The sequence below is a fragment of the Rissa tridactyla genome, chromosome 4 (genome assembly GCF_028500815.1).
Source record: "Rissa tridactyla isolate bRisTri1 chromosome 4, bRisTri1.patW.cur.20221130, whole genome shotgun sequence".
NCBI classification, from domain to species: Eukaryota; Metazoa; Chordata; class Aves; order Charadriiformes; family Laridae; genus Rissa; species Rissa tridactyla.
Window position 1 is genome coordinate 77,360,582 of NC_071469.1, and position 23,069 is coordinate 77,383,650.

Genomic DNA, 23,069 nt, shown 5'->3' on the forward strand with positions numbered 1-23,069 from the left:
TTAGGGCTTCATGAAGCACATGAAGCAGGGGACCAAAGAATGTGGTTTCACACTGAAGTATAATATGGCATTATTTGATGTGATCTGCTTTTCTTGTGTTTCAAGCCCATTTAAAGATGTGTAATACTGCCAAGCTTGAATTGACCGATATGACTCATGAATATTTATCATGCCACTGATTTGGTTTCTTATATTGTATTCCACGTAACATTGCTGCTGATCAGATTAGCTATGGCGGTGGTGATGTTGGGAGGACAGAATTAAATAAAGACCACATTCTAGATTTCAGACCTGATCTTAAAAATTGCCTATGCTTGTTTCTATTATGCTATTTCTGACAACATAAGAACTGTGCTTCTACCCCATGATCAACAGAAGTCAAAGGAAGTGCTCACTCACTGAATAATCCACTTGCAGAACTCATTACGATAAGATACCGTGGAAGCCAAAAATATAAATGAATTCATAAAGATGTAACACAAGTTCATGGAATTAAGTCTAGCTGTTATTTAATGTGATGGTCCACATGAAAGCTCCAGCTCAGAAAGTTGTACTTGGGAGGTATACCTTGGAGAGGACCCCTGCATACAGCCCCTCGTTCCTGGTCTTCAGTTAGCCCCTCTTGGTCAATGGCATCGCCAAGAATTTTACTCTGATTCAGTGTAGCGTTTCTAATCTTTGTACAATATCATATACTGTAAACGGTATCCTAGTTTGCAAGTATAAAGACACCATCTTTGGGTTTTACATGGGTCTTTTACCTACATAAAGTTAAAAATTTGATAAGTCCTTCTGCAGTTGCTGAATTCCATACTTACAGGTCTCTTTCTATTGTTTCAGAATGTGTTACTCACGCATCTATTGTCAAGATGCAATGTGTACGTTATCTCCCTTAAACATAGGTGCAGAAGCTTATAAACTGCCATTCTGATGTTCCTGACTGGGAAACTTGCCCTCCAATACACACATTTGGTACTCATACATTATCTTTTGGCTTCCTATCCCCATGCCCATCTGTTACGATGGCATTGTGCCTGCTCACAAGATGGTGTGCCAGCTTCACTAGACAATGATGCCAATCAAATGAGAGTTGCTGCAAGTGCTTTCTTTTCTAAAAGTAGTCCCTCTCAAGTGAAAGCAATGCTATAATGGTGCCACTTGTCTCTTTTTTCCTGTTTACACCTGCTGACACTTATCCTCCAAGATATAGTGTTCGAATAGTAAAGGAGAGGAAGAAATGCCACATGGGGTGACTCTGGGTTGTCAGAAAATATAGGGAGAATCATAAGTGCAACTTCAGAAAGCCATTTTAAACATAGGGCACACTGACCATGTTGTTCAGGATGCAGATCCAAAAGAAGGCAGAAAGAAGTATTTAACTAGAAAGAAGCGTTTGAGAGTAAGTATATTGCTGTCAAAAAAAAAAAAAGCGCTTTGTGTATGTATTACTTATGTATACGTACAACTTTGGAACAGTAACCTATAAAGCTGAAAGATCCAAGTGTAGGTAAACCTCTTTATTCTATTGCCTGTCAGAGAAGGAAACCTGTTCCACTCAGAAGAAACAGAGAACTCTACCTAAGCAAAATCTGACATATAAGTCAAATTGTTTGACAGTTTGTTATAAGATGTATAACCAGCTGGGACTGGAAAGAACCCACTTTCTTTGTTTCCATTTGTTATATAAGCAAAAAATATGAGTTCAGTATTTCACGTCTGAATGTCTAGTGCCACTTTCTGTGTTTTCTGCTTTCTTTTGAAAGGATGTCAACTCTGAGAGCACAAGCTTAGGCAGAATATAGAACATTTCTATAGAGACTGCAAAGCTCTCAAAGAAGTTAGTACCCAGAAATTCATCTGAGAACAAAGCAATGATAAAGCAAGACTTGAGATTACAAATATTTTGTGCATTTGTGCCATTTTAAATGTTTATGTGATTCAGTCACTATAACTGAATATGTGCTAAGGTACTTCTGAAAGCTGATCGAATCAAGAGCCTTTTTAAGAATATCACCTAATTGTTTCCTTTAGAAACCTTGCTCAACTTGGTATTTTCCCCATCCCTAAATGGAGTTAGTAGTACCTTATTTTTAAATTGTGAAGTCAAGAGCTAATTATTGAATTTGCATAGCATATGGTAAGAAACCACGAAGCAGTTCCTGAGGTGCACAAACCTTGCATTATTAATCCACGGAATTACTGGGGAAAAATTAATCTTACAGAGAAATAAAGAATGGCTCTCAGTTCTTACTTATGATGATCATCTTGATACTTGAAAGCCCCTTAATAGCCCATTAGCAACCCGTTATAGCCATCTTTCTACTAAGGTGACCATCTCCTATAATGACAGATGTGGTTAAAAAGAATACAGCTTCATAGCTTTCGGAGTGGTGAGCGGTCAGTACGGAATGCAAGCATTCAAACAGCGGAGAGAAGAAACTTGGATTGTTGTTTCTAAGAGCAAGCTGGGGAGAAAGAAAAGCAAAGCTGACTAAAGGACAACTAACTTTTCACTCTTGATGAATAGTGCAGCCCATAGAGAAATGTGTTTTCCAATTCTCAAATGCATGAGTAAAATACTGCAACAGAAGAATGATTATTATTATCAATAAGCAGCAACTGAAGATATCAGTCTCTGCACAGGGTTCTTGTAACTTTTAAAATAATTTTTATTACTGTTTCTTTCCTAGTGGAATATTGATGGTGCAAAACAAAACAGGAGAGGTATCTCTATGGAAAAGGAGAGTTTTTGAACTCTTACAGTCAACACAGCAAGAAAGGCTGAAGATTAAACTGTCGCAGAAGGTGAAGTGAGCTGCCTAAAGTGTCCAGACAATTAAATATCAGATCTAGATATATAATCTGGCTTCTGAGTTCCTGTCATCTGTCCTATCTGGGTCAAACCATTACCTTTTGGGGGCAATAGGTTGGATAATGTCTAATTAGCTAATATTTTGAAGTGATTGGACCTGGGTAAGTAGTGATAGGGCCTAACACTGATACAGAGATAAAAAGGTAATAGTCCATCAACTCTTACTGTCTGTGCAAGAGGAATACAAAGTTTTATGTTCATAGTTGAAATTTATCTAGGAGAGTATCTGATATTATATAAACACACTGTCTGTTCCTGACTAAAGCTATTTCACGAGGACTAAGAGTCCTCTCTGGTCATAGAAAATGCATAAAATCTCTATTATATGAATAAACCTGAAAGCCAACTTTGAAATTTCACTCTATAGAGAGCAATAAAAGTCAATCATTGACCCAGAAAAGTTCAAATAAAGCTTTACTTATAATTTACATCCAAACAATTTACATTGAACATTTTCTGAAGCCGAGAGATGTGAATGAGTCATTGGGAAGTGTAATCTCGAATAACCCTTGACCTTCCACGCTCTCATTCAGGCTGCTGCTACTCACGGCTGTTCATTTCATGCAAAAGCAGCTCATTCTTCTAAGGAAGACTTGAATCCATTGCCTACGAGCGTTATTGGGACATGGGATTAACACACTGTAAACAAGATTTATCTTATCACAACTCATAGCAAGAGACTGCTACGTAGAACTGTAAATTGTCATGAAGCTGTCTCCTTAATCCTTTCTGCATTCACTTTTATTAGATTTCTTACTGCTTCCTTCAGTCATGTTTGCAGATTATTAAAAGTAAGAGTTTGGGAAAATGCAGTCTTTTGAGCTGTCAACTCTGACATTGCTGCATAGACAGAATACATATAAATAAAAACCCTCTTAATATTTGCTTCAGTATTTTCTGGCACAGTATTGTGTGTAATTGTGCTGCTAGCTGCAAGTCCCCAGGTGAGATTGGAAGTGATTTTTGTCTCCCTTATCATGGTTTGATGACTTTTATAATACTGAAGGAACACTCGTTTATTAGAATGGCAGGCTGGGAAAACCACCAGGTCGATATTGAAATCACTTCGGTTTGTGAAATTCTTACCTTCGTTTCCACTTTAACACTTCAAACTTTGCGTTTGTTAGCAGTAAAACACCTACAGCAATAAAAACCAAGTAGTGGGAAGAACAAGGGAATTATGTTCGAGGCAGGGGAGGAACAGGAAGTTTGTTCACTCCGTACAGAGATAAGGCAGAGACACACGGGATACCGAGCTATAATGGGAGCTCTTCCGTAACCGTGTAGCAGCTTTGAGAAGTCATGAATTTAACCAAGAATGGAAGCCAACAGAGCACACCTGTATCTCTGGCACAGCCTTCTCTCTCAAGTTCAGCACAGTCACTTAAGAGTGCTGCTGGTTTTATATCTCTTTGCCAAAGCGGCCTGTGACCTTGTAAGAAATTTCCCTACCTTACCCTGGAAGGAGAACACTCCCCCACCTCCCCAGCTTTTGCCTTGGAATAATCTTTCTATTATTCTTCTAGGACAAGATAGCAACCCTTTCTCATTTCAATTTCTCTGCCACTTATGCCAGGAATTGCTCTCTAGAATATTTGATTCTTTGATCAGATGGCCTAAGTGCCTTCATAGTGCCCATTTCCCACAGCAGGTAGCTAACCAAGCTTCTTTTATTGACTACAAAAATTCTTATTTCTGGTTCCTGCATAGCTTTTCTTCTTTAGAAAGCAACAGCACCCCCAGCCCTCCTTTACAGAAGCCTGAAAGTTAAAAAAAAAAAGTATTTCTTCTTGCTTGCTGGGTTTTTATGGGTTTCCCATTCCTGATTCGCAGCTGTCCTTCCTCCAGGGTAGAAGACCACCCCTGTAAACACCTCTGCCTGCTGGGACTCCTTAGAGAATTGTTACAGGCTGGATTTCTTCTAAGCCCCGTCAAGGGACTTATATAAACCTCCTTACACTGCAAGTAGTTAGTATATCATTTGTAGTAAGCTGTTAGCAATAATGCACTACTGCTTCAAAACAAAATCTAATTAATCACAGAAGCGAGTACAAATGGGTAATTAAATGCAGATAAAAAATATAATTCACACAAGTGCCTAATTATTGTCAAGTTATTACAAATTTCAAAATCTCTTATGTACCTAAGTCACTTTTAAAAATGGGAATGCAGCTCCTGTGTCACTTAAATAGTTTTGGAAATGTTATATGCTGGTTCTCGTTTCTTCCATTGAATGTATTTTATGTGTTCACGTTGAGTGGTTTATACCAGCTATCTGAAATAGTACACACTAGCACAGCCCTGGATCATTAAGTATTAGGCCAGTATTAAACTAGACCAACTGAAATGCATGTTGTTGCACGTTGAGAAGGGAGAAAAGAAGGTTTTACTGTGCTTTGCAGATGTATGTTTTATGATAAATGATATTCACATGATTTACGTTAATTTATGAGAGACCAAGTGTGTCTAGTGGTGTCAGAATAATTAGAGAGAGAGAGGAGTGAGGCCTGGATATGAGAAGATACATTACTCATAATGCATTTGATCAGATTCATTATATGTGGCTTCACACATTTCTGAATTCTGACTGAATTTGCAAAATAGAAAGGGCAACATCATGTCTTGGGGTGCACCCAAATAAGCAAACCTTTTGAAATATGCATCTTTACTGGCGTCGGGGGTTTTAAACAGCAAAAGAAGTAGATGGCTGGCTAGTTTTCCATGAAGCGTCATTTTTCCAGTGGTGTGCTACCTTAATTTTCCCTTGTGGTTTGGTGAAGATTTTGAGATACAAAATTGCTTTATTGCCTGATTGCCCTGCAAAGGGATAATTCCAAGGAGGTTAGTAGAAAAGGCAGGCTAAGGCAGGCGTGGCCTACCCAGCCCTAGCAGCCTTTGCCTTATGTTTGCCCACGGGATTGAAGGCTGGTGCCGTGTTGGATGGACGTTGGATGGGGCAGGAACTGGAGCAGGATGTTCTCATCAGCCGGTTAGTCCATGCTTCTGGGAAATCTCGCAGGGATCTTGGACACCCGAGCAAATCCTGGAGCAGAGCAAGTCTTTGGAAGAGAGAAGGTACAAATTTGCTTCATTCTATTTCTGCCCGCACTAGCACTGCACAGGCTTTAGCCCCAGTTGCTCCCTGGTCAGATTTAGACCCTATGCCAATGCCTTCTCAGTGACACCACGTGAAGCATGTTTGGGAAACTAATGTTAACACAAGTTCATGTAATTATGGAATAGTTTGCAGACTTCCTTACTGGTTTATGTTTGCTGTTGCAGTCAGGCGCACTGGGCTGGATATACTATGGGCAGCTTAATGTATCGTTAATTCTACAGTTGAATAAAGAGGAATTAAAGTAATAAGGCAAAAGAGACTAGCAGTTAGGGTAAATCAAAAGTAGAAGTTGTGTATATTTGGTTCTTCTGCAGTTTAAAAGAAGAAATAATGATGCCAAAAACATTAAATCATAATACCTTTATGGAATGCAAATTTTAAGAAAGGAAAAGCCATGGCCTTCAAGGTGGAAGTGGATGGAATGAGAAGACCCAGTGGCAAAACAAATTTTTCAATGAAAAAAACTGTTTCAAGGTCCGTTCTTGTTACCATGCTTAGAAGATATCACAGAGCTGGAGAAGGACCTAAAAAGAGCAATCTGGAACAGTTCAGGGGTTTTAGGAACTTAATTACACAAAGGGAAGTCAGGAAAACTATATCCATGGAAAAAAAAAATAAAAGGTGACTCTACTGGTGTATTTAAAATCCTGAAGGAACAGAAAGCATTGACATTATGAGACACTTTGTAATTGTGGCAAATACAGGTATTTGGGGATGTGAATCGCTGCTGGAAAAAGATCAGTATGAAAGAATTAGAGACAAATTTACTTACACGTGGAACATAATGGAAAAAGAACAAATAGAATAGATGGCTCTGACTATGCTAAAAGAGGCGTAGTAAATGGAAGAGGAATTAGGAAAGCATATAGAGGAAGAGATATTGTGAGCCGTGGTTGTTATATTAGGGGCTAGCTGAAGCTAAAGGGGGCAGTGTATTGCCTTGTGTTGTATCAGTGCTTCCTAATGTAGTTTGAGCTGTAAAAAATGACCTGGGCAGCTGGTGTACTGCCCAGCATTCACCCTGACACCTGCCTCCTGCTGCTCCTTTGTTCTTCCGTGTCTGTGGGCTCTTTCCAGACTCTTTCCTTGGTTGGAACAGCAGTGAGCAGGGCTCAGCCTTTCTGGACCCAAGAGAAGCCTTTTTGCCTCTAAAAGTAGCAAGGACGTATTTTGCTACGTCTGCTGTAGAGCCGCACATCTTGGAGACAAATCATTAAATTGCAAGCTCAGCTCATTTGGAAAGGAATATATCTTCCTAGATGGACATTGTGGATGTTAGGAAAATATGGAAGTGCGAATTGCAGAGACCAACGCTAACATAGGAAAAAAACCACCTTAATAATCATTAGCTATTAAAAATCTCACCATTTTAAGCTTTTTTACAATTTATGTATAAACACTGTGGAATTTTTCACTTTCATTCATATGTGTTTGATTGTCATCGCCTGGGGTAAGCTAACTTGCATGGTAGAGAATTCCAGCTCCAAACCCTTAGATTGTCGCTATTTGAAGCGCTAACAAACGAATACAATCTAGTTTTCTGATTGTTACCACTTAGCTACGCGGACAAATCAATCGGAAAGTCTGACTCCATCTGATAGCAGTGTTGTTAACCCCAGATATTCCGAAGTCTTAATGCCAGTTTAAAAAAAACCCCACACATTCTTAATGAAGTAATAAATGTTGACTTCCCTTTATTGCCTTTTTGATTTCTGAGTACAATTTAGGGAATGTTCCTGTTGCATTTTTCAGCCTTTTTTTCCACAGCAAATGAAGTGTAAAGGTATATTCTCCTTTTTTAATGGAAGAAAATCAGTGTGTTCAGTGGGTAGGGCGTTCTGGTTTCTTATGTTGTATTTCTGATTCTGCCATGGCCCCGCAGGGTGATTTGGATTAGCAGTTTTCCTGTACTTACATGCTTTGCAAAGTAGGTTGAAAGCTGTGGGTGTGGGATACCAGAGACCAATCACGTTATAGGGTTATCTGGATCCAGAAGACTTTCTTCTGTCCCAAATTCCTGGTAGGTATATTTCCTGTTCTCTCACGTACGCCAAGGAACCACAAGAAACACAGGGTAGTTTTTCCTCTCATCTCTCCTAATCCTTGGCATCATTCCTCAGACAGTCTATATATCTACTGGTATAATGTATGGCTTAAAGTTTATCTCTTTTATGTTTATATTGTCGTTATCTTGGCTTTCAGTAGAAGTTTATGCCCGTGCTCGACTTGTTTGGAAACATTTTTCTTCATTTCATTTCTCTTCTACAATAATTAATTTTGAAAATGGAGTCCATATTTTATATTTCCTGGTCAGTTCCTGCTCAGCCCTGGAATACACACTTTTGTTCCCAGTGAACAGTATATTTGTGTTTTCCTTTCTGTAACCTGGGGAGAAATTTGGAACAGCATCCATTCTTCCCAGTATTTTCTTTTAAATTTTTGGTCTGAGTTGGTCTTTTCTTAGTTTGCCATAAATGTAACAATAAGCATTTCTCATGAGAGAGTTTCAAAGAATACCAACTATGACTCGGTAATGTTAACTTTCTTTTCCATTCCTCACCTTTATGAAACAGTAGAGCTTCAATTTTGCTTACGAACTACTTAAGTTTCTTTAGATTACTGGGATCATATACAATGTTTTTGAACCTGTTTCTTTAAATTACCGAGAGGAGGGCTTTGCTTCCAAAAAGCTTTTGTTCTCACTCGAAGTGAAATTGCTCATAGCATTTTAAATGTGAACTACAAACTAACAGAGTTTCTCCTTAGCAACTGCTGCCTCTGCCAGTGTACGAGCTGTATTCTGAGATTTGAATATGCAAAATGACTAGGTCAGGCTGTCTTGAGGATATAAAAAATATTGGATGAAGTAAAATTTTGCCTGAAATTAAATTTGCAGAAAATCAAATATCTGTTGTTTAGTTCTAAGCAGATGTTGAAAAGGTTTTCCTGGATGCCGTCCTTATTGATAGTATGTCTTTTGATCTGAAGCCAAATAAGAAATCTGGATGTTAGTCTGGATTTGGAAATTTTCTTTAAATAAACATATTAGTTAAGTATGTAAATCTGCTTATCATCACTTAAGGAACGTTGCCAGAGTAAGAAACATCTGGAGCTCAATATCAGCTAACTTATTAATTCACATTTTTAGTATGTTTCATCCAGAGTATTGTAGGATTCTGTTATCTCAATTGCTTAAGTCAGCTTTATCTAAAAGGCAATTAGTTGTAAGTTCTGTTGTTTACACTTAGACTCATATGAAATCCACGGAGCATAGTTTTATAGGCCTAGTTACTTAGCTTTCCAGAGCTGTTCAGAGGTAGGGCAATACACACTGTGGTACGAGTAAATCAGAGCTAAAATAATCATGGCTTTGAAACACCAGTGCTTTCTTTCACAGGAGACAGATTCTGAAAATTAATTGTTACCGTTAAGGATTATGAATTACATGGTCTGGTTTATTTATCTGAACTCATCACTGTGTAATTCCAAGAAAGGCTTATTTGACCTGTTCTTGATAAGGACATAAGTACAGATATCAATACAGCCTTCTGCCATAAAGCTTCCTCAGTTTCATGACCACATTTCCCCTTAAGCTTAAAAAAGGTTCTCAATCGGGTTCAACTTTTAAATCTATAGCAAACCATTTGTACATTAGTATTTTCAGAACTGACGGATGCTGAATGTGTTATGGTGTGCTTTTGCTAGCACAGATGATAGGTTTTATTAACCCGTGACACGTACCTTGTAGTTACTGAAGTCAGAATGGCAAAGGGCTGAACCTTCATATGTGAAAAGTGTAATAAATTAAGGAAACATGTTGTTTAAGGAAATATTATTTATTGGTGGTGAGAAATTAGTATAAATCTCTACATAAAAAACAAAACATCTTGAACCTATGTGCCAAAGCCTTAGGAGTGCACAAGCAAGCATGGAATTTGCACTTCTACACAATTATTATGGAATGTACCTCGTTCACATGCTGTGTTTGGCTGTGAGGTTAAGACGACTACAAAAAAAAAAGTGCGTAGATTTCTCTGTGTATGAATTGCATGCACATAATTCTGAACTCAGGTAGCAAGATTTATTTTAGGAATGTAAAATTAATTTCGTTTCATTTTTTGCAGTGAAGTTTAATGATAATGGTATTATTAGAGTAAAACTTGGCAGACATACTGGAATTTAGGAAATGTATGGGCTCCACTTAATATCCTAGATGGATCCAGCCCTTTCTGGGAACTTGGTAACAATGTAAAGTAGTTCAGGTTTGTGTTACCTTAAAATTAAAGACTGTTTTAGTTGCGGGCTCTTGCAAGAGGCTATTTCTGTTGCCTTTACTCCAGCAGAAGAGGAGTTGGGCCCGTACCGGAGTGCTGGGTGAAGGCACTATTCTCAAGCACTGTTCAACGTCCAGTGAAGTCAGAAGTGTGGGTCTGGTGTCCTTGGGCAGATTATGTAGTGCTTGATGTGGCATCTGCTGATTAATTTAAATGCAATCTTACAGACAGACCATAATGATGTTTTTAATAACTTGATTATCTGGAATGGCTTTGGAGCAAGGGTTGCTTTGCTGTTGTTTGTATTTGTCATTGTGGAAGAGAATACTGATATGGAGTTTGAATTCCTTGGTGCTGCCATAAAATGAAAGCTAAATAACAATATTAATAATAATTTGGAAATATAAGGCAGGTGATGACTTTAGTTTCTAAAGATGATTTTCTTTGTTCTTGCTGCTTCCCTGACTATGGGAAGTTACATTAGGGAAAAAGGAGTTGACCAGGTTTTGATATATAAAAGGAAAAACTGAAATACCTTATGGTGAATCCATGAAAGAATTTTAATATTAGCTGAGCAAACAAAGCTTGTGGGTATGCGCCTCTGTTACTGTTTAAACGATCATTGTGTTTCAGTGTTTTAATAAGTGGAAGGTGCTTCACAATGTACCTACTGTCTGAGTTAAGCTGTTCCGTGTCTTTTTTCTGACTCAAATCAATTAAGTATATAGTGTATCAGTGAATATCCTTGTTTGTGTACTTATAGATACAGTTGCCATCTCCCTCTAGAGAGTGTATAAAGTATCAGAGACAGTTTCTCAAAGGAATAGACAAAATAGAACTGGAGGGCAAGAAATTACTATCAGAATAGTACAGGAAAAGTGTTTCCTACATGAAACATAGAAAGTGTCTTGATTTGCATCTTGTCCAGTAATTGCACATTGCGTTACTCAGCACATCACGTACCTACTTTTTTTATTTCCTTATGATAACTTATGGTTCTATATAATAGATTATAATTTTCTACTGTTCAAGATGGAAAAACAAGGGGAGTATAATAATATATGTAAAACGAAAGTAATACTTACTCATACAGGAATGTTTCCAGTCACTTATTTTTTAGAGGAATCTCAGTGTTGGAGTGAGAGAAACCTCTCTCATATTATTTTAAACCCTTTTTCACACACATCTCCACCTTGGAAAGAGCAGTGGAGTCAAAGTAATCTTCATACTGGCTTTCTTATATACAGGCAAAATATATTTAACAGGGAACATTACTGCTATTTTCTGTTGTGATTTTATTTAATTAATGTTATTTCATCTGTGTACAGATGACATACTGGGTTGGGTTCATAATGTGTCTGTTATTGTGAATCCATTAACTTCAGGTGAGATACAGCAGTATGCACAAGCTGAAACCTGTTCTCTCAATCAGATTACACCCATGCGTAGGCTTTTTTCTATTTGTGTTAGTTTGGACCTTCTCCTCTTTCTCCTGTCTTCCCTTTCTTAAAAGAAGTGAAGAAGCTTACCCAAATCTTAGGGGGAAAGCTAATAAATATTATGTAAAGAAACAGTTATCTGAAAAGAAAGGCATCTGTGATACAGTTAATAGTTTTTCATCTACTTCAGGGGAAAGACGTGAACTGACTGGTGCTCTCCTTGCCTTAGTTGTTCTTCTGGAAGAAGCATAATAGGAGAAGATGAGTCATTAGTGTGTTATAGGAAAAACGCAGCTCAGTAGTACATTTTATTTGTGAAGCTGACTTGCTGAGATGTGTACAGTTAGGAAGATACCATTGCACAGGCAGTGAAAGGGCTAAGAATGCTTTTCCAGCCCCTAAATGATCAATTGTGTGTGTGTAAGTGATCACCAATGTACCTTTTAGGCTGAAAAGTTTTGACAGGGGATTTCAAACAACTTCCGTGGAGCACTGCAAAGACAAATACTCTTTCTAATGCCATTGAGGGTTACAGATTATTATTTGCTGAATGAAAATGAAAACGCATTCACTCACACAGAACACAGAATTTCATCACATTCATATATCTCGAATAAGCTGTTGAAAAGGAAGATATTTACTGGAATTCAGAAAGAATTTTTTTGAGTTCTTATGGTGATAATAGGCCCACTTTCTCTGATGCATCACTCGGCAGGTGTCAGCACTGAAAATGCAGACCTAAAATTTTCACATGGAGGTCTCTCTCTTATATTATTATTTTTTAAGAATAATAAATAGTGGGTTTTGTTGAATCCAAGGAAGAAATTTGTTGCGACTGTAGAATGTGATTCTGTTGAGGAACAATGTGTAGTAGCAAGTAGCCAATGAATCATACTTTCCAAACAAAAAACAGCATATAAAAAAGATCAAGGTTTATTATGCCTCACTTACTGTCAAAGAAAAATGTACCAGCAGATGCAATGTTAGCAAATTCAGGGTGCACTGTTGACTTTTCCACAGCAGATGAATGACTGTCGTTGATAGACTGGTCAGACAGACTAGAACAAAATAGCATTTATCTTTTGCAGATCAAGGATTCACCTGCTTTCTTTTCCAAGAAAAACATGAAAGCTGGAATGAAATTTTATTGGAAGTGATGCTCCTTCATTGTCAATAGCAGGAAAATGAGTAGTGGAGTGACAGAAGGTAAGCTCAACGTTTGTATTTAAGATTTTATTGCTAAAAGGCATGGAATTCTTCTGAGTCATTCATACTTTTAAGAGCAAGATTGAGCAAGACTCAGTGTTTAGTACCAAGTGATGAGGCCAAATGATTTTTCAAAATTTACTGCCTGGAACAAAATCCTTTAACTGCTCAGTATATCTCAGAGTGTGCGCCATGGACTCAGCCATGGACTCAGCAATATGGAAAATAACCATGAGGCCCTTTTTCTACCATCTTTTCTCCTTCTTGCTGGATGGTATTTTTCTTCACGGTACACCTCATGACTCTATGTTTGGGGGACATTCCTCAGTATGGTTAAAATATTCTCGAAAACCACAGGTTATCTTTGTACATTGAAGGAGAAGAGCCCATCCATATTGGTAGAAAAGATCTTTGGTCCACATGCCTTCCCCCCCTCCTCTCCCCCCCCCCCCCCCCCCAGTTAGACTGTACCTTTTAAGTACAGGAGGAATGCTATAGTAAAATGTTAGTGTAAGGATAGGTTTTGTGGACTTTGGTTGTCTTCCAATCTCTCAATTTTCTTGACAGAAAAAGTACCCTGCCTACCTAATGTACTACTTGTGTAAATTTGGAAACAAGATAATTCCTAAAAAATAAAGCTGAGAGCTAGGTCTCTGCTTTGGTTTGATTGCAGAAAAAGGTTGAAGAAAAATCTTTGTCTTTGAGTTCCTACTTTGCAGACTAACTCATCTCCTTGTTCACATTAGTGCGTTTCCTTCATAATGCTAAATGTAAATAGGGGCTGGAGAACTGAATCCAGTGATAGCTGCAATGGGTACTAGTAGAAAGAGGCAATAACTTAAAACAATGTGAAGCAAGCAGAAAATAAAGTTGGTGGTCTTATAAATCTAATTTTATCCAAAGACTTCCAATTCAAACAAGAACTTAGAGAAGGAAACCCCTACTCTTTAAATAAATATCTATTATTCTTCAAAAAAAAATAATTAGGGCACTTCAAAAAGTTAAGGGAAAAGGTTTTATTTACTGCCACGCTATCTGAAGTGCATGGCCCTTGTAATGAAAAAATCCAGTATAGTAAGCAACTTTTCAGATGAGAGCTGAATAAACAGTAAGCTAATTGTGTTTCATTTGCAGACTATTAAATTTGTGATAACCCTATTTAAACACTATGATTCTCTACTGTACTTATCTGATATAATTCTTTCTTTGCAGTATGGCCATGTCCTTCTAATATATGTTGTCACATTTCTGATAAAATGGAGTTGAGGGTGAGACAAAACCAGAAACATCTGGGAAATGAAACCAGAAAAGCGAAGTGTCAGATAGCAATCAATGGATCACTTACGGCAATTATGCTTGGGAAATGAAAGTAGTTTGTATGATGTAATTTGCAGATGATCAGGCTGGTGAAGGGAGTCAATGCTGCTTCCCTGAGGCTGTTACGGAGATGTCTGTGCAGATGTCTGTCCCAGAAATGCCACGCATTCAGGAGAAGCTGTCAACTCCCTGAGGTACCACCCACTTCAGATGGGATAGAAAAGGGCATGTGCCCTGTGGCAGTGCCATCCATTAGAACAGTCTGTGTAAGCTACACTGTAAAGAAATGAGCAAACTGGAAGAGAATGAAACATGAATTGTAAAGCATGGAGAAGTTCCCCCTCCAGTCAGTTTAAGCTTCCTGGCTCAGCCCGATCTTGACACCTCTCTGGTGACACACAACTTACTCCGTTTTGCCAGGTCTGTCCTTTCCCATTTGTCCAAGTTTACTTTTTTGTCATTTCAACGCAGCCCATTTTCCTTCTTTATGTTTTCTAGTGCGATTAATTTAGTGATTTTGCTCTCTCCCTTTTCGCATCATATCAACTAATCACTTGCCTGTATTTCTGCTGCCTCAGTTTGGCTAACGTTTCTCCTATGCAACAATTCAACTTTATGCTTCCCCTCCTCTTAGCGCCCCTCCCACCCCCCATTATTTATTAATGGATTGCACAACTCTTCACCAAGAACCTTGACATATCTTAAAGACGTTCAATAATTAAGCCCTACAATGAGCATCCCTATAAAGGGTGCAATTATATTATCTATTTACCAGATGGCTAACCAGGAACAGACATAAGTTAGGTAAATTGCCTTGGGTTAAAAGTTGGGGAAAGGCAGCACTGGGAATAGAATCCAGTCAGTTGAGTTTCTTTGCCAAAAGCTTGTAGTACTACGAAGTACATATACCAGCTGTTGGAGAATCGCTGTGCTGGCCCAGAATTGTCCTGTTCTAGCTTGGAGCTTAAGATCTATTATTGAATAGCTTTTCAAACTCTGTCCTTGCCCTTTTCTTTCCTAAGGGGACAACAGAAACATCTGAACTTGTAAACTTAAAATAGAAGTCTGCCTATGTTTTCAGGCCTCTCCTATACTAGTTCTGTAGGTTAGCAAGGTCTATGCACAGCTGGATTTTTTTATTCTAAAATGTGTATTAACAGCAAAACTGTTTCAGGAAGAGCAGGTCGTTGTCTGTCTGTCTATCAATCTACCTATCTGTCTGTCTTAGTGTGAGACAGTCAGACAGCCTGTCCATAGCATCAAAAAGCCAGGCTAGGTTTGTTATCTGTGCGACCATCTGGACTACATCCTGGATTCTCTGTCACCATTAAACAGATGAATCACACTTTGTAAATAGTGACTTAAGGGTTTTTTGCTGGAGCTACTTGTTTTGTGAGGCTGGCAAATTCTGCAGCAGTCCTTGTAAGATCAGTTCTTGATGTCCATGTTCACCCTTTTATCACGTGAATGACCTTCTTTGATATGTAGAATACTGAGCAGAACACAACCTGTAGAATATTCCAGATGCAGGGTTTGCAGCACATTTACGGAAACATTAACATGGCACACTAACGATTTTTATGATATATTTTAGGCTCATTTTAAGCCTTGGGGGGATGGACAGTGTGACATTGCAGATTCATAGTCATTTCACGATCAATTAATACACTGTGATCTTGAAATCTCATTTCAGAGTAGACATTCTTAATTTTGATGCTGGGAATTAATCTACAAAGGATAATTCTTATGTTGGATAAAAGTACTGATTCTCTGCTGCAAGAGCTGCAGGCCAAAGCATGACCACTTCTATAAGGTTGGTCCCATCACCAGGCGTTATGTCCCTGCTCTCACTGTCCTAAGCTGCACCACGCCTCTGGAGGGAGAGCTGGTGAGCAAAATATTGTCATTATTCAGTTGTAAATGTGAAGAAATGACTTTTGGTCATTTTGCCTTTTTGGTTTCTGGTGTCTGACTTGAAATATTTGTGGGTTCCTGGAAGCTTTCTGGTGGGAACACCAAGGGCAGTAGTCTCCTAGCCTTTGGTATTCTCAGCACGCTTCCAAATCTTCAAGAATTAGCGCGTTCCAGGGCCCAAGGTGGTGCCTTGCAGTTGGGCTGGCTGCGGTATCTTGCATAAACTCAGTGGAGTTGCAGATCTTTAGAGGGGCCACTTGAGGTTTTGGCACGAGAAGGATTGAATGCTGCAATATAGATTGCCTTTCTGTTTTGTGGAGAAAAAAAAAAGCGCCCATCCATATGAAATTGTCCTCATTACTGAGGGAAATAAATTCTTGTCTGTCAAGCAAATGGCCAGCCTTTAGAAGTGGTTAGACTTGCACATCAATTACTAGGGAAAAACAACACCTGTGTACACTAATTATTTCTTTAATGGAAGGTTTTCAGATAGAGGGTCAAATTCTCCACTTGCATCAATTGTATGCTGGAAAGATTCCCTTGTTGTCAGTGGAATAACTACTGATTTACACTGGTAGGTGTTAGAGTAAATTAGGTGAATGTATGTTACGGTGCACAACAGGAGAGTCATCGTAATAGGCAACAGCTTTAAATTTTAAATAGATATTTTACATATTCTTACATGATCGGTGTCCCCTTAAATACTGTTTGAGTTAAATTGAGTACAGTTTTGTTTCTTGTCTTTGTCTCATGTTTGTTGACTTTCTACTCTCCTTACTACTGTCAAAAACATTTTGATGCTATAAATAAAAGCATGGATTAAATACATTCTTTGTGACAAGCAATGTGCAGTGTATTCACTTTTTTCTTCTAGAAGAAAGATATATTATCTTTTTTATTATTTTGAATCTGCACTCTTCCATTGTGCTGAAGATCAGTAGAAGTACATCTGAGACCCAGTTATGAAAAAATGATGTGTCTGTGTGTGTGTATATATATACACACATATACGTGTATATATTCTGCTTGTGACGGGTATACACTTGCACCTGAAAATATCCGCAGTCATACGAACTACAATTTTAAGGAAGTTTCAGACTCTGTTGTTGTTTTTATTTACTAGAGGGGTTCTGTATGATGCTGTGATACAAGATCTTGTGGTATGATGAGATTGCATATGATTAGTAGGATAAGTCAATTAGGCTTTGAGTTTTCCTTCTGGCTAAAGAGTTAAGTGTACAAAGGATCAAAACCGGAGAGTCACCATGTGTTGGTTGTACCTCCCTGTGCCCAGGCACTTGAGGAGTTGTGTCCTAATTCCCACCGCAGCCAACCATTCTGCAACGTGTCTGATGTTCTGGCAGCTATGTTTATGATTTATACGAATATGGCCAAATCTTTTGCTGGTGTAAGCTGACTTGAGTGAAACTGTGTCTCTTTGCATTAAAGGGAAATTTCACTTATGATGTGCATTATCCCCATCGCAGAGGGAGACTGATGCTCTTTGAAAATCTGACCTTGTCACTCGCTGTGGTGCACAGGAATTCACTTTTAAATGAAACCAAGATACACACAGGAGAAAACATCAAGGGCAGTTAGGTATACATTTTAGGTGAAGACAGTAGACATTGTTGTTATATTTTCAAGTTGTATATTTGTACTGAATGCCGTATTAGGCCAGTGATGTGCAGGTATGAGAAAGATGGAAAAAGAGTCCCTGTGTAACTGTCCTAGGGTACTGTCCAAAGTCCAGTAACTGTAAACTCTAGTCTCATCTCAGGCAATTCTATTTTGTATTTGTCTTCATTATTAACCATGCTTCGTATTCTCTTCCTCAGCTCACTGCAGTTTCCCTTCTTCATTTTATATATCAGGAAGCCGGACAAAGTCAGCTCAACTGGCAGCAGAATTTAGACTTTTATTAAATTGGATAGAAATCATCTGACTCGGTAATCTGGAAAGATGGTGAGAATTTGTGGGTTTGGCATGATGGTCTTTTTTAATTACTGTGGATTTCAGATCTACGTTTCCCTGCAGTTTAGCATGTAGTTGTGAACTTGCAACATGAGTGTCAAACTCCCCTCTAGTGGTTGCTCTACACAGAGAATAAACATTAATTTAGCTTGATGACAAGTATTTAACTCTGGACTAAAAAAGATGACAATTCATGTGAGATTCTGATGATCGTACATGGCAAAATTTATTTTTTGCCTTTCTCCCTCTTTTAATGATTTAGTTACTTCACATGTTGAAATACTGTAATTAAAACATGAATCATTGTCAAAACAAACAAACAAAAACAAAGAAAAAAAAAAAGAATTATGGCACTATAGTCTGCAAAATGCGAATGTGCCACCTATTGGTGATGGCTTTGCAGTTCTTGATCACTCGTGCCAACAGGTCAGCAGCAATGTCAGGACGAACAATGTCGTTTGTCCCACACAGCACAATAGAGCCACACACAGCTCTCTGCATAGTTGTATCAATGCAGTACTAGTGCTGCAATAATATACAAGCAAGAATTGAGCAATAAGTGTGAAATAAAGAACTGAGTGTTAAAAATGTGCAAAGAATAGAGTGACTCATTAAGTGTCATTAAGATTAAAGAGTTCCATTTCTTGCTAACAGAGTTCTCAGCAGCAGATTGTGAAACCAGAAATATACTCTACAAGGCAGAAGTTTTTTGCTATGTGTGAAGAGGAAAGATATGGTGAACTTGTATGTTTCTCAGCCATCTGAGCTGTAAATTTGCACCTCTACAATCCTCTCAGAGAATCTGTTAATAACTTTTTGGAAGCTATTCTGCTTGAATCTTATAAGGCAGTAAGATTGGACCCTGCCTGCACAGGGACCGTGCCTGGAAAGGGAAAAGCCTAGGGACATCTGACTTTTTGCAAACTCTTTTGTGAAGGTTTTCTTTCCCAGTTTTCAAAAAGAACCTTCATTCAACCTTTATGCATATTCAGAATTATATTTTTGTTGATTATATATTTTACATAGGTACCTCTGGTCTTCTGTAAGTGCCAGTAATTACACTTGTGCATGCAGAGATGGAGATTACATTTTAAAACTGTAGGTCTTCTAATTTAATTTTCTTATGGTTTATATAGCAGTTACCAATTTTGCCTACTCTCCAGGATAATATTCAGTCACTGCTTGGGGTACAGTATCACCTCTACTGCATTTTATTAAGTAGAAAAAAACTTAATGGTAATGTTATTAGTTTCCTCAGCCTAAAAAAGAGAAAGTGCTGTCTAGTAAATAATTTTGAAATGTGTTTTTGCTCATAATCTTGCTGCTTAGTTTTGACGGTGGTTTGGGTTTTTTTTGTTTGGTTGGGTGTTTTTTTTTTGTGAGTGGCTCAGCTTAGTGAATGGGCAGAGTCAACCCTGACTGGCTGCAATAAGCTAAGCACTGGTGTGTGACATTAAATGTACACACTAGAATGTAAGATGTCAATGAAAACAAAACCAGTTCTGGAGAGATAAGGTAATAATGATAGCTAGCATACAGCAAGCATGATTAAAATACACCACAGTATAGTATTTGACTAATTGTCTAAAAATATTGTTTTTCCTTAAACTTGAGATTTGTCAGAATAACAAAACAACGCAGCAACCTAGACAAAACTTGGAATGAAGAACCAAAAAATCTGCAAATATGGGGTATGTTGTTATACCCATAAACATTGTAAAGCAATAGCTGTGTCAGGTCCTCTTAAAAATAATACGCTTTCATCTTATGTCTTAATGTAAGACTGTCTTTTATAGCAGATGTTCGGGGAGTGCTCCCTCCCTTACGCAATGACAGAAGCACACCAATGCTCCTAGAGAGGTTTACCTTTCAGAACTGACAAGTGCTAAAAGAAAAGTGGGGTGAGAACAGGTTTATAATCTACATCACAGATATGTGGGAAAGGGTTTTAAAATATACTGTGTAAGGGAGAGGAGAAAAATCAGACACATTAAATAAAATCTATATAAATAGTAACAGTGAAGTCATACAATGATCTTTAGCAAAATAAGCCCTGCTGGAGCAGACCACGAGCAGTGAGAGCCTGCTATTTCTTATGGGATGCAGTGATAAAGAAATTACATACTTATTTGAGAGGAACATAAATAAAGATTAATAGGTTAATGAGTTATTTTCCTTTCATTACTATACTATTGTACTTTATTATAATTGCTTTGCACTCATTTAATTAAATTTGAACTAGGGCCAACACAAGATAATTTGTTTTCCCTGTACTAAACAATGAGTATGCAGATTGGAAGTACTGAAGCAGTAATCAGCCCTCTGTTTGCAACACTTTTCTACTCTGAGTAGACATTATAATTGATAATTTGATTGTTGCAGCACTCCGTGCAATATATTTTAAAGCAACATTAACATAATGGAAATTATGTTGTGTGCCTAATCCGAGCTTTTCACTGTGTAAGTATACGAATCCCATTCTGTAATGAATTAGGGTGCTATCCACCAAACATTCGTACAACCTTTACATGCCTCATTTTGGAGTAGAGCTATCTGCTTCTGGTCTCCATTCAACGTCTTCCCTATCAAGTTATATCACTTAAGCTGTACTCAAAAAGAGCAAGTGTCACAAGCTAAAATAGCTAAGATAAGCATTTCAGTAAAACCTGATTTGTTCTGGCATAAATCTGTCATTAAAATTAAGTACTTTTTATATAGTCCCTGTACAATTCTTGCATTGTTTCAAAAGAAGACGTTTATCCAGTCCATTAGGATTTATCTTTCTATTGTCTTTTTCCAGCTTCTGAGAAACTGGTAGCAATTCACCTGAGTAGCAAAAACATGATGTGACTCAGATACCAAGGTAGGACTTTTCAATGCCTGTAATATAAATGAAGTTACCTCAGGCTCCCTTTTTTTACACTTTTATATATATTGGACTCTTTTAAGAAACAGAAGAGTGTAATTTGTGCACGTTCTACAAGAACAAAAAGAAAGGCTGGGCTTCTGTTTGATCTTTTCTTTATCCCAGTCACTTGCCCAACACGCACTTTTAATATTTAGCTTCCAGTTGCCCCAGTACCTGCTGAGGAGTTAGCCTCTGCATGTCCTTACCGAATGAAGTCCTGAGAACCGTGGGACAGTCCTGAGCAGTTGTGTGCGACCTCGGCAGTCACCAAGGTTACCTTGCCTTCCAAGTTCAGGTCGTGAAAAAGAAGTGGAAAAACAAAGTGAAGTGTGATGGCTTATAAAACTCTGCCAACATTGAACTTTATTTGTTTTCTGACAAAATAAGAGTGGCTTTGCTTGCGTAAATGTTTGAGTCACCTCATTTAATATTTGCCTATTTGCTTTTATGGCCTGAAGTGTCCCTGTATTAAGAAGGTGAGTTGTGGGTTTGCAAAATAAGTTCAGTTTGTTTGAGAAAAGTGTTCTGGAGGAGAGTATTTCACTTACTGTCTTTTAGGACTGAGCTTGCAGAGCCTCCTATATTCTTTCTTGTGCAAGGAATCCTACTGAAGAATAATCACAGTTAGTATTTTAGAGAAGTCGTCCTGATGAGGTTAAATGTGCCTGTCGGTCTGGTTGGGAAGCACTGCCAGTGAGTGTGGAGTGGTCCAGGTTGCCTGCTTGGGCTTCTTTTGTTCTCTGCCATGTTTCCAAAGGAAGTTCTTGAAGAAGACAGGAGGCCCGACTGACAGGCTTGACTTCACTTTTGGTTTTGGTTCTAGTGTGTCATTCTTTTTTTCTTTTGCTAATGAGTATTCAACATCGTTATAAAGCCCAATATGTTAGGAGAGATGCCAGTACAATAATCCTGGAGCTGAGAGAAAATTAGAATCAGGACAGGAGAAATGAACAGTGTTACATGTATTTAAGAAGGTGTCAGAGAATGCTCCCTGCGTCGCCAACTGGCTCTAAAATGACTGATCCTCCAAGAGGTTCTCTCTCTCCTTTGCTGTGGTCTGACACTATGTGCCACACCTTCATCCTTTTGGAACTTCTGCAATTTTCCAGCCATGTAATAAGTAGTTGAGGAATCCTGCCCCAGATAGTTTCTCTCTCACATACTGATTTTTCACTAATTTGGTCCTCAAGATCTATTTAAAGTCCAGAAGTAATGAGGTGGACTTTGTGTCAGTAAAATGAGATGGAGCTGACTGCCAGTGGTGGTGAGGCACCGCGCATTGCAAAGGAGCCTGGAAACCAGGTTCCCTTCTGTCAGTTAGGATGTAGGGAGCTCCACTCTTCTTCATTCAAAGCCTGTAGGCAGGTTTCTTTCCCACACATAACAGCACAAAGCACAGAAGCCTTTGTAACTTCTCTACTGTTAGGCCTAGCCAAAAAGTAAGACTCTCCTGAGTCTTAATAAAGGTTGCAATCATCTCGGTATGGCTCGGTTTTGCAATAAAGGCTGGTGCCTTTCAGCAGCTTTTGAGCTTCCCAGAGATGGGTTTTGCCTGAGCAAGGAGACATGGAAGACACAGCATCATTTAGTCTTCATCTTGAAGAGTGGTGGGATTTTTCCACACCACTTTAGAATTTGTTACAGTGGGCTACGCCTTCAGAAAAACTAATTTCTATGTCTCAAGTAAAAAGTGGATCATAAGTGCTCTCTCTTTTTATACAAAGCCACTGCTATCAGCCCACAGGGCAAATCCAGGGAGGTTTCTGTTTTCCATTTACCGTACTTTTCAATTGATTGGTCAGTGGTGTGTGTCCTTTTTCAGTTTCTTTATTCCCTCTCTTTCAGACTTTGGAATATCATTGCCTGAAATCCTGAGGGTAACATTATAGATTTATTTTTTTTTTCACACAGAGACCTTTAAACACACAACATACCTGAATTGCCCCTCCATCTATCTTTAATTCAGTCTGGGTGTGTAGCCCAAATCACAAACTAAACACTGTAATATTGCTTCTTTATGCAATTTAAAAGGTTGGACTAAAAAGGG

General features: G+C 38.3%; 1 long non-coding RNA gene across 1 annotated transcript in view; it reads left to right on the forward strand.

The window, feature by feature from the left end:
- LOC128909243 (uncharacterized) overlaps positions 1-16,095 on the forward strand; it is a 58,770-nt gene extending 42,675 nt beyond the window's left edge. Inside the window, exons 4-5 of the long non-coding RNA XR_008466300.1 lie at positions 12,792-12,909; positions 15,920-16,095. This is a non-coding gene — a long non-coding RNA (uncharacterized LOC128909243). The remainder of the gene's footprint in view (positions 1-12,791; positions 12,910-15,919) is intronic.
- Positions 16,096-23,069: the final 6,974 nt, after the last annotated feature.